This window comes from Punica granatum, unplaced genomic scaffold (assembly GCF_007655135.1).
Source record: "Punica granatum isolate Tunisia-2019 unplaced genomic scaffold, ASM765513v2 Contig00422, whole genome shotgun sequence".
Lineage (NCBI taxonomy): Eukaryota > Viridiplantae > Streptophyta > Magnoliopsida > Myrtales > Lythraceae > Punica > Punica granatum.
The window spans coordinates 14,434-35,955 of record NW_022204337.1 but is presented as its reverse complement, the minus strand read 5'-3'; positions in this window follow the sequence as shown (position 1 = coordinate 35,955).

The window sequence follows — 21,522 nt, the reverse complement described above, 5'->3', positions numbered from 1 at the left end:
GTCGTGCCATCCATTAACGAGTTAGAGAGATTCGGGAGGCCGACAAGAGAACCATGAGTTTGTTTCTTCTTCTTTTTTCGTGAGTTTTTTTAATTAAACTGATCATATATATTGTATATATTTCTTAATTCAAACGTTTATAGCATTGCTTTTTTTGGGTAATTAACGTTTATAGCATTGTTATTATGCTATATAGTAGGCATTTGTACGTTGATAATGCATTAATAAAATACCACGTACGTCCTCTGCTTTGAGAATAGGATAATCACCCTCCTAATTTAGCTAAAATAGTCGCTTAAATAGGGTCATGTGGAAAATTTTGATATGGAACTAAAATAAATATTAATTTTTTGAAAAATCAAAACAATATATAGCTGAAAATTAAAAAACTGTAAAACTGAAACAGAAGTTCACATGAAAAAATAAAACGTCCAAGAGGGAGGGACAATGGTGGCCTCCGAGTCAGCAAAAAGGATCCTTTTTGCCCTTATGGTGTCATCTTTAACATAACATGTCATATCGCACTTATCACGTCAATAACATTCACACAATTAAGATGCATTCCTCGAAGCCGGGTTGGAGACTTACTTTTGCTCCTTTGGAAAAGTAATGAAAGGATTGTCAAAACTTTTGAAAAAGATATGAATGAAAAATAGTGAAAAGTTTGTAGGAAGTTTCAATAACAAAATATCAGGACATGTGGCTCTATAATATGCACGCGAAGCCGTTTTCATGTTTTAGTTCATTTGTGTTTACTCATTCCTATGTCCTTTATATAAGCATGAAATTTATAATAAAAAAACTAATTCAGTATTTTTAATATAAAGGCATTTTTTAAACAAGTACATGGATGATTAAATACAGTAAGTCCATAAAAAAGAGGAATAAAAACATTGGCATCTTTTGTAGAAATATAAAAGATGATTGAAATACTTTAATTCAAGAAGAAAATTTAAAAAATGAAAAGCGTAATAAAAAGAATATTTCCAGGGTCATGGTTGTGGCAGACAATGCATCTAATTGCAGAAAGCAAAGATTGTTCGTAATCATTTCTTTGGTGGAATTATTTTTTGAAACGTTAGATTGCAATCAGTGATGAATAAATAATTTGAATTTTACTTTTAAGTATGTAAAAAGCCATTTATCAGGAAAAGAAAAGAAAGATTGAGTAATGAAATATCTTTCTTTAAATTGTATTTACACATAAACTTTTTGTTTATATATTTTTTGGTAAAAACACAGATGTCATTATCCTATTGGCCAATACTAATTCCATTCGAGCGTCCATGTAACCTTACTTTCAGAGATGCAAGTTTTTATTTGAATTTCAACTGCTCGAATAAGTCATTCATAAAAAAAAAAGGAAGAAATATGGGGTGGATAAAATATCTTTCATTAAAACGGAAAAAGAACCTGGAAAATGGAAAAGGAAAATTCGAAAACAAATGAAAAAACTGAAATGGAAAAGCGAAAATTAAAAACATATGAAAACTATGAAGATGATTCACCCCCAAAGAAAAACAGAGTGAAGATCAAAGGAAAGATTCAAACACATGACCAACGTGTAAAATCAACACTCTTCCACCAGGTCAGGTACAAGACTCCACCGAGGGTAGCTTAAATAATGGCGGCCTCTCCCTACTGGTACTTACTCTTATCCATGTGTTCCAGGCACCGCCACACAGGATTTTCAAATTGCATCGATAGTATCATGCTGTGGTTCAGCTTGGTTCTTCCTATCATCTACCCCTGGTCTATTTATATCATTCAGAGGGGCAAAGCAAGTCCCCCAATCTGCCGTCAAGGAATGCATCTTATATGTGTGACTGCCACTGCTGTAATAGGCGCTATATGATGTGGTGTGTTACAAATAACACCACATATAAGGGCATAAACGATCCCTGTTCGCTGACATTGTTAATCGAGCCCCTGGGAAGTCGATAGGAGTCTCTCCCACGCCACACAACCGAGCGCCTCTAACGAAATTTATTCGATAATACCCTCGACAAAATTCAATCTATTCACTCTCACGCTATATCCAATTGATTCCCCTCACACCATTCAACGGAGCCATTCAACCAGGTCACTGGAGTCCCTCCTACAATAATGGTAACTATCAGAAGAATCCCCCTTTGATGCTAACACTGACTATCACCCTGATAGGAAAGAAGATGAGCTGCTCTTTAGGAACGACTATTCACTGTTGCTGGATTCGTCCTCACTGTGTCGGTCGCTGCGTTGTTGAGAAATGATTGCAATTCACTAGGATATACATAAAGGTCATGTGCAATATACATACAGGGATGGCGGCAGTAAGGAGGGAGGAGGGGCAACTGCCCCCCTTGCCATTCCAAGCTCCAATACATGTGTATATAAGATTATAACTTACGAAAATTTTACACCATAAAAAATTGAGAATTGCACCCCTCAAATACATTATGATCTGATTTTGTCTCCAAAGTTCTTACAAAAATTGTGAACTTGCCCCTACCAAAAATGGAATTTATGTTTATGATATTTTGAAATTACAAAGGCTAGTAACAAATCATCTTTTTTTTTAATAATAAAATCAACCTCCTCCAAAAATCTATAAGGCATAAAACTTAAATTTATTAAGATAGAAGAATTCACCAAAAAAAGAAGATTGAGAATATTTTGGCAATTTGAATATAGTCTTCTTATTATTTGTAAAGATTTGGAAATTAAATCTACATGATATTGAGAATAATATATCAATTTTTACTTGCGATACACCAATTATAGTTTTTTTGGCTCAGTAATTAATGATTGTCCATTAATATACCAAAAAACGAGTACAAGGTAAAATGTTCAAAAAAAATATTATTAAGATAGAAAAAAATACAGCAAATCCAACATATCACTGCAAAAAAAAAAAAAGAAATGTGACAAGAGCAAATCGATGAGAACAAATAAAATTGTAGAAAATCTTCCAAGCGTTGTACGTCTAATCCCAATGTTTTGAAATTAAACTTTACATGGACTCAGTCAATGCTGGGAAGTGCAGCCAAGTGCAACCCACATAAAACTGCTACTGTGTGAAAATAAAGGAGCAAAGCCAAGAGGGGTCTTGAACCGATACTTAGCATAGAAACCATTCACATATCACAATATCTATATCTAATCAATCAACTAGTCTTAAAAAGTCATATCAAAATAGCTAGACATCATTGATCGGTTCAAATCGGCGACTATCATTTAGAAAATCAAACCAAATAAATCAACCTACATTGATGGGTTCGAACCAGCAACTATATTGGGTAGTGGAGACCCTATCAATATCAACAGAAAAAGGTGGAGCCAAAAAAGGTCAATATCTGCCGACAAATAGTCAGATAAATCATAACAGAGTTGTAATCCTTGAAATGGAGGGCTATCACAGGGTGGAGGCGGATTACCACAGAAAAGAACCGCAATCGGAGGGAAGGAAAAGAGCTGATCGGACATAAAGAGGATTTAGGAGGCCATCTCCTTTGTGACATGATCACCACTGTCATGCGGGCTGTGTAGCACCGACGTCGGAGCCACTACAATACCACCATTGAAGCTAGGCACCATCTTAATTCCTAAGACTAAGTTACTAGAGTGGGATCAAGCGCTATCCCCGACAGAGAGGGGAAACCACCACTACACGCCCATCGGAGACTGAGAAGAGGAGGAGGAAAGACTACTATGACTAGTGATGTACTGGTCCGTTTACCCTATATTTTTAGTGATACTTGAACCCTACTTGTAAATGACCAGACCCTACCATGTTGAGATCTCATGGGTTCTAGGTACTCGTTTGGACCCTGTAATTTTTTTCTTGCCATCTTAAAAAATAATAATTAAAGAAAAATCTAACATCAATTGTTACATTAAAATGGTCACATAATCAAGCATAAGCCATATACAAATTACAAAATTAGGCAGAATCAAAGGTAAGAAGCAGCAGTGATTCAAGTTGGTTATAGCTCGTGGAAGTGCAGCAGCAGACGGCAGTGGCTCGTGGAAGCTATGACTTAAGGTGGTTATAGCTGGATCTGACGCAATAAGAAGAGCAGCGGGAGCAAAGCAGTTAATCGTGGCTAGTCTCAATCAACGAGAGAAGGCCACGATGAAGTGGTTGAGATCGATGGCAGAGGAAAACAATGGGGAAGAGGATGATGATGGTGCAACACATGAGGGCTAAAAGAGGCGAAGAGAGATGGCCTAGGGGTTTCACTTTTTCATTTTAATCAATTTAGTAACTTTATTATCTTCATATTGCATTGATTTATTATCATAAAAAATAGCACATAAAATAGAAAAATAAAAAGGTTCTGGGCACTGGTTCTAATTATGATTATGGGTACTTGTAAGTAAAACCAGAACTGGAATCGGTAATTACCGGTTCCTGAAATTGTTATTGTGAACTTACCCATTAGGGTAGGTTCCTACCAGTTCCAGGTCTACCAAATACCATGCACACCCCTAACTACGACCGCCGGGCTGTCGTCAACACCAACTCCATAGTAGTGGCCGCGGGTCTTCCGACCCAAACCTAAGAAGACGCCGTGTTCCCAAACCTTGTGGCCACCCTTGTTGAATTTTGCCCAAATCCGATCCTATAAGGCATCAATCTTACCGGATTTGAGGTCTCTATGAGCTAGCCTTGCCGGGAAAGGTACCATCTTGGTTCGATTCGGTTGTATTATACTTGATCGAGCAAGGTCTTGGTCGGTTTGGGTAGGAGGAGAGCAACACAACAGTACAATAGAGAGGAAGAGGTAGTGCAGAGCAGCAACATAACGTCGGAGCCAAGGCTTGGCACGGTACAGTGGTTTGTCACCTTCGCCAGAACATCGGTGGGTCAGGCAGAGGACAATAGTGTCGGACATCCATCAGTCTGAGGGCAAGTAGGGGTGGCAATTCGTATCGTATCGTGTCTAAACAGGTTTGTGTCATCGAAGTCATAACCCGTACACAACATGATTATTAAACGGGTCAGGTTTGTACACGACACAGTTATATCCGTGTCAACCCGTACACGACACGTTTAAACTCGTTTATCGAAACGTGTCATAATAGATACACGTATAGACGATACGATTATAACGGTTATCCGGACACGATAACCTGTTTATCTAATTAATCCGGTTACCCGGACACGTTAATCGACCTATTTATCCGATCAACCCGTTTACCCGGACACGTTAACACGACATGTTTATCCATTCAACCCGATTACCCAGACACATTAACACGACCTGCTTAAAGTTTTCCAAAAATGAATTGCATGTCAATGACTTCAATCCAAGAATCCTTCGCCAAAGAGATCCTTGTAATGTTATTGCTATCACAAGATTCTCGCATGGCTTCCATGCCACAAAAGGCATCCTTACCATCTCTAGTAACTTCCTTTTCGTGCCACCGGAAGTTCAAGAAAGACTTTGATTATTCCTCTTCAGAAGTAATCTCTTGGATGCTAAAACTATCTAAATCAGAAATTAGCTAATGCTCATCATCCACATCTACAACTCCTTCATCAGTACGATCTTCAGTTACCGATAGTCTATCACACTTTTTGGCTCCAATGCTCTCGATCTCGCGGCCTGTCCCCTCTATACTACACCAAGAGGGCTTCAGCAGCAAACCGGAAGGGAAAACTTTCCCCACTAACTTCCCATTGCAGCAATTGCACCTTGAAACGGTTTCTTCTTCTGCCACAGAAGTCAGAGAGCAATTCTCACACATTTCTTGGGACTTGGCCAATTTTTGGTGGCGGTGATAGTCGCCCAGTCCAGAAATCCCCAAGGCATGGCGATTGCACATGGTATCAGCCTTGATGCTCTTTATGTTCTCGCCACGGTCCAAGACATGGCCGATCCTAGAGCACTAGAGGCAAGGATGGTTGAGGCCAAAGTAATCTGCGAACTTGGCAATGAAGTAATAGAACAAGGAGTTGAGGAGGAGGAGGAATATCAAGACCCACTCAAGAACTGCATAAACAAGTATTACGGTGATCTTGTTCGTGTTCCTGTGAAGCATTGTTGCAAATCTATTTGCTGCCATTTCTCTTCAGGAGGAGAAAGAGAGACAGATAGAAACTGAGAGAGACCGAAAGAGTGGAAGAGAGGAGGAGAAATGCCCGGGGTCGGGATCGAGGTTGCGCGGAAGGGAAGAGGCCAAAAGGTGGACGGTGGAGACTGGATTTGCTGTGGAGTCTGGAAGCAGCGCTACAGCAGAAGGAAGGAAAGGATTGAAGGAAATTAGGTTAGGGAATTAGGAAGTTAGAGTTACATAAGGATATTTTGGTCAATTCATATACATAAATGGGTTAACAGGTTACACGATTATAGTAACACGATTAAACACGTTTAAATAAACATGTTTAATCGTATATAATCGGGTTACACAGGTTCAATTCGGTAAGACACACTTATTAATCGTGTCTAAACGGGTTGGACCCGTTTAACCCGAATATCAAAAATACCAAATCCAAACCCGTTTAACTCCGTGTCGTGTAATCGTGTCGTATCAAATATTGCCGGCCCTAAGGGCAAGGGAGAGTAAAAGGGAGGTAAGGAGGAAGGGGATGCCACCGGACATACCAAGTCGAAGCTGAACAAGCCGGCGACAGAGCCGTCTTTAGGGTTTCTGACTAAGAATGAGTCTTCTAGAGAGAGAGTTTAGTTTGTGAATGAGTTTTAGGGTTTAGGGTCATATGTTGGCATGATTTTTATGTTGCCTCCCCTGAACGAAATTTATGGTTTCGTCCCAGTATAAATACAAATATATATGTATATGTACATTATAATTAAGTATCCATACCATACGTAGCATCGACGGTCGGTTCGTAGCTGGCCTGCTATGTATGTACCCACTTTTGCAATAATTAATTATTGTGAAAAAAGAAAAAATTGCAGAAGTATGAAGGAGCTAGCTAGGGTGTATATATGAAATTAGTAGCAGGCAGCTTAACTTGGCGGGCCAACCATTTCTTTTTGTCTTCTTGGTCTTTTCATTGGATTTTTGTGTTCACACCTCATAATTGATAGAATAAAAGCCTCCAACTATACTAATTTTTGTAGTGAAAAAATTACGTGTGATATTATTACTATAATTTTAAAAAATTGAGTATTAAAAGTTATATTATCTCCCAACAAATGCGTTTCTTGAAATTCATGGTTGTTTGTTCCTCTTTAGGAAAGTTGAAATTGCATTCCATTTAACTGACATTTTATTAGTTATAATGATGAATAAGGGTCTTCACATGCTCTATTCAATATAGAGGTAGATGCATTAATCCCTCTTTCTTCCAGCTCCTAGGAATGCTTTTATTTATATCCTCCTTAAATATGAATGCCTTCAACTTATCGAAAGAAAAAGATATGCAAAGAAATTATCTACTCCAATTAAAAAATTGAGCCGGATCATCGGTGAAAAATTGACGTAAATTATTAGTACCAATCAAGGTTGTCAGAATCGCGATTCTACCTAGAATCGTGAATCGCGATTCGAATCGTGAATCGTAAGATTCTACCTGTAATTTTAAAAAATAACATATATATATATGTAATATACTTTTCTGAGCAAAAAAAATTAATTCTTGTTCATTCAAATAAAAACACAAACCAACAAATCAACAATAAGTCATAAAAACTCAAAATATCATTACAAATTATCGAAATTCAAGGTTCAAAGAGGAGAGAAATGATGGATAACACAAATGCATGCAAATATTTCGAGAAGGCATCATCCCCGCCTTCTTATTATGAAACGAACAGAAGGGTATATTACTAAATTAACTAATCACGCATCTTCTTATGCTATATCATAGTACTAATGCATTTTACTTGAATAATAATATCTCAACATTCCGAACTTTTGGTAGTATAGAGAATCATACACTCATTTGATGGCAATGCAATGCAGGCAAACCTACAAAGAAGAGACAGGGAACATAAAATAATAGAGAGAAAACCGATAACATAAGTTTTCAGACATCAGCGCAGGATGAAGATCAGCATTTCAATATTGTAATCTTGGAATTTCTAGTTGGAACCATTAATAACCTTGCACTCATATCCAAAAAATAAATGACAAAAGAGATTAGTTAAAACCGCTAGATTTCTTCCCATCAAATTATGGGCCAAATTGATACTGTAAATCATGTCTTGACAGTAAGTGGTTCGATCCAAACACACATATCGGACAACCACACATGACAAGAACGGGCAACAGTAACGAACAAGACTGTTAGCCGGCATGGCAATAGTAGTTAGGCTGGCAGAACGATGCATCGATAGTGTACACATATGGGGACTCTAGAAGGGAAAACAGAGCCGTTCGAGTCGAGGATGCACTGACCCAGATTTCTTGCAGCGAGCTCAACAACAGCAAAGACAACGGCAAAGAGGAATAAGATGAGAATTCGGGTAAGATTGGCTGCAGTAACGCGACTCGCGAGTCTGAGAATTCCCAGAAATGCTGATAAACCTCGACAGCAAAAGCATCAGAAACACATTAACCCATCAAACTCAATCGAAAGGAAATAGCAGAAAACATGAAGGATACATCCATTCAACCGCGAAAGGGCTGTGCAATTGGGGTAAAAGGGAAAAGTACTCGACACTTTTCATACCTGGAAAATGCAGAGGAAGTAACCGCAAGGTCCGCAACCGCAATCGAAGCTTGGACAAGCTAGCTTCTCGGAAGAAGAAGGTGGGTGGACCGTCAATCGAAACAAGTAGGTGGATCGAACTATCGAAGATTTCGTCGAAGACGTTCGAAGGTCGAATTGGAAGGACTTCAGCAGGGGAGAAATTAGGGTTTCATGACAGGAAAAGAGGAAGAAGGGCGGGTGGGAGAGGGGTTTCGGGTTTGGGCTTTTGGGTCCAGGCTTCGGCCCGCTTATTGGGCCTGGGCTTGGGCTGAATCCAGCCTGAACGTAGAATCGCAGAATCGGGCCGATTCTGCGATTCTACGATTCAACACGCGATTCGGTTCCGATTCTACAATCCCGACTCACCTAGCTGAATCAGAATCGGTGATCCTCCTTGAATCGTAGAATCGTACGATTCTATGATTCGAATCGCGATTCTGACAACCATGGTACCAATTACTTCCATCTGTGGAGGATATTGACTGATCGGTAGGTTGACCATCCAAATTAGCTCCACGATGCTCATTGACTTAGAAGGAGGTAGAGCATATTAGAATGAAATTCAAAACCTTTACATCTTAAGTTAAGGATAAAACTGTGCACCAAACCGCTCTTTCTTTTCAATCATATGGCCCTTAATTTCAAATGATTGGATATATTACACCTTTCTTTCTCCTCCTCCACAATTAATGGCACAACTCCCTCGGTGAGGTAGATGCATGCATTCCTCACTGGTTGTATCTTTTTCCTTCTTTTTTGTTTTTTTTTTAATCTTCGAATTAGACTTTAAGTTATAGTTTTTTTATCAGTTGATACTAATCCTTATATGAACTCGACCAATCCCGGTGATCACAAAGTGCAGTTTGCACTAAGAGGTACGTATATCTTGAATATGTTATTCTTTTTCACTTATACACAAGTTAAAGCTAGCTTCCAACATCATGATAAATAGTCAGTGCGATGAAGCTAGATCCAGATGTTCGATATATATATATATATATATATATATATATATATATATATGTCTTCTGGTTAGAGATCACATCACATGGCCAGACCGCAGTGGCCTGAACTGTTATTTAATTATTATTTGATAATTTTTATATTATATGTACCTTCCAATTTTATGGGTTAATTAATCTGAGCAACAACAATGGACTGAACAGAAGATAGACGATGAAGAATAATCCGGTACACGTGTTTGGGGCTTTTCTCTTTTGATATGATATGATGGTTAGTGGGATTATTAACAATTGAAGTATGCAGAGCAATAAATGGTTCTTTGAACCTTTTGATAAGATTAACTTAATGTCACTAAAAGACAGGAATAAATTAGGTGTTGGAGCAGGCATTTGGATGGAGGGTACTAAAAAATAATCTCAATGTGATGAAACATGCGTAACATCAACTTGTTATTTTAAAATTCATATATGCAAGGCTACCCCTTAAACAAGAAAATCAACCGATATATACACACATAATTACATAAAATGCATAATCATTACCCATCCATCAATGCAAACGAAAAATTCTTAATCTCAAATAAAGGAGGGTTGCAACAACGAACATCGTCGATTGTGGTACACTTATAAAATCTATACCAAAATAAAACCATATTCACGAAATTATATATATTCATGCATATATATGTATACACACTTCCGGATAGGTATATTCATACATGTATTATATATACACATAGACAATCCAAATAGCGTGAGATTGGAATATAGATCCTAGATGGATCTGCCTAGTTTGTGATGGAATCGTACTGCCCCGTTTGATTTGTAAGTTTAATTTTAGAACCATGATTTTGATGTTAACTCAACACACTACACAACAAAAATACACGTTTCCCAAGTTAAATTTATAATCTCATTTTATTTGTCATTTTTCACAATCAAAATCAAAATCAAAATCAAACTTACTTTAACTCTAAAATCAAACGCACCCTTAAATTTTATCGACTTTCAGAGTAAATTCTCATGATCAATCTTAAAGGAAAATGAAAAAATTAGGTCACTCATCATAAGGTGCACGTTAAGCATATATAAGTGCAACTGAGAATATAACATATTCCTTTTCCCTCTTTTCGACAAAAAGGAAAACAGATATTTTCCAAAAAGAAAATATCTGAGACTGAGATAAAGACCAGCTTCACGATTCCTGACAATAAATAACAATATACATATGCAGATTTCCAAATCTCAGTTTTGTTCTCTCGTTTTCTTCTCACGTTCCTTAATTTAATCAAAATACATATTTATGAACCTAAACTTGAATTAATCGGCATCTACTCCACTTAAACATCAAATTGTGCAGATTATACATATATATATATATATATATACACAGATATTTTGGATAGCCTCCATCACACACACACACATATATATATATTCTTTTAGAAATATGAATATGAACATATTTAAATCTTATGCACTTGTCATCATCTTACTTAACCGGATATGGCCACCACATTAGTTCTATGTGAGCATGATTGGCAATTATGAAGCATAAGAACCAATTATATTCTTTATGTTCCCCATTGAAAAAGTTAGCTTGCATTTCGTTTTAGAGTTGGATAAATGATTCAACTCAATTTGATTTTGTGAAATGATTATAAGTGTTGATAAATATATTGAAGTATGAATATATATATATATGTGTGTGAAAGTAGATGGAAAATTTAGTATTAAAAAATTAATTTTAAAAATTATTAGGAAATGTATGTGTGAGAAAGTATTATTAAATGAAAGTTTAAAAATAGTTAGAAAAAGTTTGAGTGAGAAAATATAATTAAATGGAACAAAAAGACAAAACAGTAATTATTATATTGTCGAATTTGAGAAAGAATAGAGTTGACTTGGGTGGAGTTGGATTATGATTCAAAAAACAAACAAAGCCGCACATCATTTCTGGTGATATATTTGATTAAAAAAATGCTGATGATATATTCTCTCTCTAGATATTTTTTTCAGTATAATCCAGTTAAGTCTGGTTGGTCCACTAAGAGATAAAGTTTTTTCAGCGTAAATTTTCTTCAACCATAGAACTCGAATCCGAAACATTAGTTAAGGGGACAAGTATCTAATCCCTTGAACCAATCCACACTGATCTCTCTACATATTTTTTGGACATATCTCTTGATTTTGCTGTTTTTGTTATAAATTTTTATTATGGGAGAATTATATTCTTTGCATTTTTCCATTTTCCACTCGGTTACACATACGGCAAGGGTTGGCAATAACCAAAACAAACCTATAGCTCGATAAACCAAACTCGCAGTGTCATGAATCTGATCAGAAACCAATCTCAAATATTGATCTGAATTGAAAAGAACTGATGTCTAGAAAATTTTACAAACCTGAAAATATTCAAGTGAGGGCGTATTACAATATAAAAATAAATATTAAGTATTTTTTAAAGATCATGCAATATTTATGAAAAAAAAGGCAAAGGTCATGCATTTCTATTCTACTCTCAAAAGGTCGTGCTATATTTAAGAAAAAATATAAATGTCATGTATTTTGTGCTATTTTCTAAAGGTCATGCTAGATTTAAAAAAAAATATAAAGGTCGTGTTTTTCTGAGTAATTAACTATAATTTAAATGTAGTTACACAAATTGATCCAACTAGTACTCTTTGATCTGAATTCCCTGTAAACCAAAATCTCTGTACTAATGTCCATCCCTGACTCTTTGCGGGATTTTTTTTTTATCATCAACCAATTAATTTAATTTAGGCGGATAATTGAATCATGAGTTCATACTTCTGTGAAGTTCATCTCGACCTAAAACAAATTATTTATCTGTTCGATACACAGTCGACATTAGCCAAACGGAGAAGAAAAACAACCAAAAAAAGGGGGAGAAGGAAGAGATAGAGATGCATACATACGCGTCTCATGCAGCTCAGATACAGACAATACAGGAATCTAGCGATAAATAATACAGCTCTATACGGCTGGATTAAGAGCAAAACAAATAAATAAATAAAATAAAAATAAAAGTAAGCTCATACATTAAAAAAAAAGGGAAAAAAACCACTTTCAGCTCAACTTTACATACCTTTATCATTTCCGTCTTAAATCTCTTTTTTTTTTCGTTCAATTTTATCCTAAACGTAACACAATTTGTTCACTTCAATCCTGCCATCTGGTTTTCCATCCAAAAATAAGTTTTCCATCCAAAATGCTTTCAGAAATTAAAAAAAAAATTAGAAATTTGAAAAAGAAGGGAATTGACAAATCATTGAAAAAGAATGGTAGGAGGGGAAGGCGGCGTGATCCCTCGATTTTGAGGGAGGAGGACCCGCCATCAGTAGCCCCTCACATGGCGAGGTCTCTGGCAGCCCCTAGAATCGCCGAAGACCCAGAAGGAGGAAGGGAGAGGCTGAAGACCTCGTCAGGGGAGGGCTACCACCTGCAAGCCCCCTCCCTTGGAATCGAGAGGATCTCGCCATGAACCCAGGATTTTGGTCGAGAGGGTGAGTCCTTAAGGGCAAAAGGAAAAGTACATTTGTCAAGTCAATGACGAATATATGTAATTTCACTGAAAATGAAAGAAAAACTTATAATTTTCCGTATAACGTCAAAATTTTAGGGGGCGATCGCCACCCACAACCCTCCTTGGTCCATGCCTAATGTCGCCCCCTTACCTTCTTTTTTTTCCTATCAATTCGAAAATTATTTATTATTTTTTAAAAATAGTTTGGACGGAAAAGTGACCTTTGGACATAATCTTGGACGGTAGGATGGAAGCCACCAAAATGTGCAATGTTAAGGGCGAATTCAAAAAAAGAAAAAAAAGAAAAAGAGAACCTAAAATTCATTCTGAATGCCAGATGAACGAAGAATCTTATCTTATCTATCTTCAATCCAATCTTCAATGTTCATGTTGCTATCTTCTCATATGTTTGAGAAAATATATAATGATTGGTTGGTTTCTTTTCTTGGGGAACAACCGTGTCCCTTATGCATATATGTTCGTGATCCGCAAGAAATTGTCCATTGGTTATCAACCAATTAATTACTTACAATTTTGATAAAACATTTATTAACTTAAACGAATTAATCGCTAAAATTAAAAAAGAAAATTACAACTTGATAAGTTAAGAGTTGTCAATATATTTTTCAATCCCCCCCCCAAAAAAAAAACAAACAAAGAAAAAAAGAAAAACAAGGAGTTATCCATTTGTAATAGACAAAGATTTTTTTAGAAAATGCGTAATTTACATTGACACATTAGAAATTAGTCACTTGCAGAAATATAATCTGATACAAACTTCCAATTAATAGATGTGTGTGTGTGTGTGTGTTTTTTTTTGGTGAAATGTAATTGATCGGTGTCGGATTCAAGAAAATAGACATCAAGTCTTACCTATCTTTGTGAAGTTGATGTCCTGTAATATGTAAGTACTTAATTAATTGTTAATACTAGATCATGACTAAGCTCTTTTCTCTTTACTCCACCCATAAATAAAACGAAGATAGTAAGGCTATATGAAGTGTATTAGACTGCAAAATTGTTCAGGATCTCTTCGCTCATATTTCTATATTATCCATTTCAAATCAAGTTTTGTCGTCTCATTTTCAATTTGTCCCAGTATCTACACCAATTATAAATTTGTTAATTTTCTCTAGTTGTATGACAAAGCACTCCATCATATACACTAGTTTAAATCAGATGACACTTACCATTTGTTCAATTTGTTTGCCACTAAGTTTGTATAGGTGTTTCTTTTCTTAACGGACACGAAGAATAGATTTCAAATCTGAATGAAAAATGATTGGAAGAATAATTCTTCTCCATTTTCCTGGATTTTTAAAATTATTTATATCATTTTGGGTTTAACTATCGTAATAATTAATAGGAAATAATTTATCATCTTGAATTTTAATATGTGAATAAGATATTAGATATAATATTTCAATTTATCTGTTATTGCGCCTAGTGAGCCTTAGGTCGGGATAAATTCATGTAGACTTTGAAAGAAAATAACTAATTAAAATATTTTCTTTTATTAATTTATGACAAGCCAAAGCAAGGAAATTTTTACGGAGATAATGGCTCTTTGATTGCGAAAATATAATACAAAATGGATATTCTAATAAGTTGCGCTACGGAGGCACACATTTATTTGTGCGACCATTGAGTCGATAGTATATGATAGGATAAGGAAATAAATGTAAGTTTGATAATGTGGGCCGTCATATTTATGTAGCCTGCAATATCCGTCCACATGTAGTATTCTCAATTGATTTAAAGAAGTACTACGTTGATTTGCAGTCCATCGTTATAAATCTAAATTTGATCGCTATTATGAGACTTTATTTCGTTTGCTCTGTCTATATTCTCTCCTTTTTATTTCTGTGTTACAATTTCTTAAGACGTGGCTTCAATGGAGCCTCCCTTCATGATGAGTGGCATTCAAAAATTTGGCTGGACACACAACTAGAAAATTGGACATCAGAGAGGGAACAATCCTGTACATTATAACATTTGGTGACTTACAACTTTCAGAAGAATATCCCTTTTCAGCAAATTTGCAATTTTTTTTTTGCTGAACTAGCAAATTTGTAATTTACATTTACAAGAACTAGTCATTTTCAAAAACATGGATTAATATATTAATTGAAGGGAAAATATATAATTTCAAAAACCATTTGTGTTGGATACAACCCAGAAAGTAGACATTGGGAATCTTGTCCAAACTAATCTTTTTGAAGTTGATGTCATGTAATGAGCAAATGCTCTTTCACAAACTTGTTGACATAATAATATTTAACTTATTATTTATATTTTCTAGGTACAATTTTTATTAGATACAATCACTCAATTACATCACATTACATTTATAAAAAAAACATAAAAACCCGTCCATCTGATGGAGGTGGCGAGTGTGACGTTTTGTCTGTGACACCACTTGGTGTTGAAAAATCCTACGAAGTCGATTAATTTAGGTTCGAGCGGGGTCAATTCACTAATGAAAGCTCTTTGTCCAATCACAAACACCAAATTACCTAAAACCAATGCACGTAAATTAAAAATTATATTTCGCGCACGGAATTCTCACCATTTTTTTAATTTCATTATTTATTTATTATTTAATATAAGTAATTAACTTCTTTTTTAAAACAACACCACCTAATATTAGAACGTTGAACTAATCCAATTAATATAGGTTCGAGTAGGTTTAATCCACAAAGGATAAATCTCTCTTCAATTACAATACCAAATCACCTAAAACCAATGCACATAGGTAAAATGCATATTCCAATGTATCACCATAAGTAGTATCTTTTTATTTATGATTTTAGAAGTATCCTTTTTTTTCGGTTAATATAAGTCTAAGCCAATCTATTGATTTAAACTAATTCTCGCTTAGTTGACTTCGTTGTAATAAAGAGATGCTTTTATTGAATACCTGAATTCTATTCCGAATATAGTTTGTCAACTTACCTATTCAAAAAAAAATTACCATTTCAACTTAGTAGGCTACTTAAGACCTATATAATATATAGTGGTCATGGTTTTTAATTACATTATTGTAAATTCAAATTAAAAATCGCAGAAAATTTCTTTGACCGGTGGCATCTTGCGGGATTGCAACCTAGTTATACAAAGATATGAAAGCGAGTCCATATAATAGAAGGGGGCGACTGGGTGGGTTTTTCCCACCACACCCCATTCCTCTTTTTTTTTTGTATTCTCTATTTTTATTAAATTTAATTATACTAATTTTTTTTTTCGGTTTGTACCACTTGCTATTCCAAAGTTTACTAGGTTTGATTAGTTTAGATTTGAGCGAGATTAACCCATTAAAAGATAAATCTTTCTCAATCATGAATTTTCTCCAGTCATATCAAGTGGGGGCAAGTAGGTGAGTTTTTTCCACCTGCAAGACATTCCTCTTTAAAAAAAATCTTAAATTTTATTAAATTTAATTATACATATCTTTTTTTTCTCTGGTGTGTCCCACTTGCTATTTCAAAATTTGCTAGTTAGTCTAGATTTGAGCAAGATCGACTCACTAACGGATAAATTTCTCCCAATCGTGAATTTTCAGTCAGAAAACTTGCACATGATACTTTATCTAAGAATAACAACTGCTGACTCACATAAAACCAAAATGACCAATCCACATTGATGAAAATGTCTATTTCAATTCGTCAATAATTTTTTAGTTCAACAATTAGTCACCAATTTAAATAGTCATTTTTTATTTATGATTTTTTAGTGTGTTTAATTTCAAAAGTCCACAAGGTTCGATTAATCTAGGTTCAAGTGAGGACAATTCATTAAGAAATAAATCTTTCTCGATCATAAATATTCTCCAATCACAAGACTCACATCCGAAGCTATATGTACCATGCGTGGTAAGATAAAATATTATTAAAGAATAATATTTCATAATAATATTTTTTGAAAAGATAATAACAATTAATTTAATGCCATAGATAATATTGTAATGATATATATAATAAGTAAAATTTAAATAATACGTTTATAGAAAGACAAGTGACTCAATTAGAGGTTTACTTCAAGTATTTTTTTCCTTTTCTTATCGAAATATGAGTTCTACCCTAATGTACATGTTAAGAGAGGATGACTTTCTTATTTTCTTTGGAAATTAATTAATTAAATTAATTATATATAGGTAGTTTTCTGAGAGTTAATAATGTTTTTCAATATAATGAAGTTTTTTTGGTAATTCATTTAATATTTTTATAGTAGTAACATATGTTCGAAAGTAATTTAGAGTATCATATACTTTTCGGTATATACCATGGTTATAGAATAAGTCCTAATATATCATAATGATTTTTTTATTAAAAATATCAGATAAATTATTTTCATATATTTCAATATCCTAATAAATATCAATTACAAAAATAGCCTAATAAAATAGAACATAGTTTTATAATTATTATAAATAAATTTTAGACAAGGCATAAAAATATTATACTCATACTTTTTTAATTACAAGTAACATTTTTTCTCTTAATCCGGAAAAATCCATAAATATTCCAAATCCATTATTTTCGCATATTATAATCATATATAAATAAGTAGGTACTACAAATAATAATTTCTTAATATTATATTTATCTAATAAATTATTGGGTAAATTACAAAAAAAAAACTCAAGTTTTGTAAAATGTCTCAATTTTGTCCTAAATTTTGTTTTGTAACAAAAATACCATAAGTTTTCTAAAATGTCTCAAAAATGACATCCGTTATAACTTCCGTCAATGTTTGTTGCTGATGGTGGGTCCCTTTAACAGTCCACGTAGGTCACACGTAGGCTAGTGGGTCCCTTTAACGGTCCACGTAGGTCACACGTAGGCAAAAATTGACGGAAGTTATAACGGAGGTCATTTTTTATACATTTTAGAAAACTTATGATTTTTTTTGTTACAAAACAAAATTTAGAACAAAACTGAGATATTTTATCAAACTTGAGTTTTTTTTATAATTTGCCCTAAATTATTTGAGGGAACTTTTGTACCCGCGACGAAACGCGGGCACATTCCCCCGGATAATCTTATACCCAAAAAGAGAAAAACCATACAGTACAATCATCTAGTTAGCTTATCCAAAAGCACGCAGGAAATATAATATTAAAAAAACAACTTATGAAGGGAAAAATTTATTCCATAAATTCTTTGTCTTTTTTAATTTGGGATATCAATGATATCCTCCAAAAGATAAGATCGAACTATTTATTAATTTAGAAGAAACCGTGGTCTCGTAATAAATTCATGTCCTTCGGTAGGAAGAAGTGGGGTTTTCTATGATTGTTGGTCGTGTATGATGTTAATTAAATATGACATCAACTAAATACCGCCAATCGTAGAAAAGAATCAATGTTATAAAGCTTTGCACATGAGATAAAACGAGAGATACCACTTTCAATTCTTCGTGCCATCCGCCCATCGACTGAAACTCTGAAGATTCAAAATTGCAGTTAGCTTGATTAAGTTGAGTTGGGCCCACTTCATAAACCATTAGAAGTTGTATAATATAATAAATACACACACACATATATATATATATTTCTTTTTCCCACGAATCATGATAAGAACAATTTATTAAGGTAGGGCCAACAAATTCTTTAATCAAAACCTAATCTCTTTCTCCCTCCTTTCTTGTTTCTTTTTTTTTTTTGAAGCCAAACGAAATTCCCCGATTTTTGTACATACCAAAAGAAATTTCCAATTTTTGTATCATGAATTATTAATTGCTAAAAAAGAAAAATCACCAAATTTCCAATTTAAGGAGTGCGTGCATGTAGACATCAATATGGAGCAAGAAGTCTCACCTGACTTAATCACTGGGCGAGACACAAGTAGTGAACATGATTAAACTTTTACTATAATGCAATCATTTACGAAAGAATTTTGTAACTAGAATAAGTCCCCGTCTGAGTGGAAATGAATTTTAAAAAATATCGCGTATTCTCATTAGAAAGAATCCCACCCAACTCAAGAAATTAGGATTGAGGGAGGCAACGGTGTCCTGTTCTTTTTGTTTCCCCTGATCAATAAGCCCTTGACATCTAGACTTTGTACAAGGAAGCAACTAGAAAAACCATTTGTTATTTGGTCTGATTTGATTCCCACCTACCCATATATATGTATATGTATATGTATATGTATATGCATATCATATATAGATCACTATGTATATCTTTATCTTATCTTTACGGTATTTACCTAAAATGACCATGATTTATCCATTTTGTCAAATTTATCCTATGCTTTTTTTTGTCAAATCTATTACATGGTTTACTTTTTGCATCAAATATATCTCGGCGTTATCTTTTCCGTCGACATCTAATGGCCATACTGACATGGCGCCCATCTTAGAAAATTAATGTATATGATATAATAAAATGAGTTAATTTCATTAAATTTATTTATAAACTCAATTATCCATATTTTTTAGAAATTGTGCCGAACTAAATTTTGTTCGTAGATTACATTTGGTACTTTGTATGACAATACGGGTCGTTAGCAAGAACATTATAATATAGCATTTAATTTAAAATATATATATATATATATTTTACTTAATATAAGCACATAAATATTATATGATGTAAACAAGTATATTTGTGACTAGAAAAATTGTAAGATTGTAATAGCACTACTATATACTTTATTCTCTTCTTACCACCACCCCCCAAACCCCCAAGCTTGATTTATTTGTTTTAATTATTCCAAGTCTCTAATTTACCGCTGTAAACATGCTATATAATATAAAGTATAACTAATAAATAAAAACTGTTCAGATAGATTTTTAACCACCTAATACTGAAAAGTATATTTTATCTTTCTTACTTTACATTAAAATTGGTCCATCTTAATCTCAGGGAACCTTGTGACTTCATGGACCTTCCATTTAAATGTCTGCTTTTCACAATTTTCTTTTAATTTCTATATATAACTTAGTACAATTTTAAATTTGGTATATTTTTCCCTTCTAATTTTGCACTTCTTATTTATATGTATTCTCCATTTTTCTTTCCCTCTCATGTGAAAATTATTTAATCATTATTTTAAAATTTCATATAGACATTGCATTTTCATACTTATTTTCAATATTATTTAATTAAAATTTTAATTTATTATTCCTCTACGTTCATGTATGCTCACAAAATTGAACCAATTTTGAAATTAGAGTGTTAATCTGTTTTAAAATGAGTCATGCTACATTAATTTGTTAATATAATTTCTAATATTACTAATATTCGCTCTCATACTTGATTGTGTGAAAGTATTAATTGTTAATAAAAAGAGTTTTTAGAGACCCACAACATAGCGTGGACTCCTTCCTAGAGTAAATTAAATATAGAGCACTATTTCTCGTTATTAAATTAAGTTTATTTACCCTTTATGTATTTCATAATAGTACTAAAATAAATGATAGGTCTTTTTTTTTTCTTTCGGACAATATACGTGATGGATGAGGACTCTATAGTTTAATAGATTTTATCTCAACTTTTATGGTAACTAGGCTATTGAACCCACGCATTGTATGGATTTTGTAAAAGAAATTATTAAGAAATGACAAATATTGAGAAAATTATTGATATTGATTTATAGGTTACTTAATATATAGAAAATAGAAAAATTATCCTTATACTAAAAAAATTTCATAGTCACACTACATAATATTAATTATGAACTCATAAATAAATGATTCATAGACATTATCTCAATTATCAATTCAATTTTTAAGAAAATAATTATAAAATAAAAAAAATCATAGCTAGTTTATTATTAATGAAAAATAATGTAATCATAGTCTATAAAATTTTGACATTAAGTATTCGCAATTGTATTTTTCTCTTATATTTCATATACTAAGTTTTCTAAATTTAATTTTTTTTATAAAATGACTAATCAGTATGATGAGAGATTTACTTAATTTAACTTTAAGGTCTAATAATGATTATTAATATTAATTAAGTAAAGTTTAATAATTATTAATGTCTCTAAAATTAAGTAAGTTTATTTACTAATAAAATAGCAAAGTTATTAGAATTCTTCTTTAATATTTCTTTTGGATATATTTTTTTTAATTATAATAATAATTAACATTATTCAATTTCTATATAACATACTAATTTATTAAATATTTACGATTCTACTCCTATTAAATAGAATGTGATACAACCTTTTATAAATATAGAGAGAGATTACTCAACACTAGCGAAGATAACTAGATGGGGAATCAATAATATTGTCAAATGCCTCACAGTACTGATACAGTCTTTACGATTTATAAGATATTTTTGATAAGTACAATTTATTGTGTATGGGTTTGTTGAATGTGAGATAAAAGGATCAAACTCTGGTAAGGTCGAC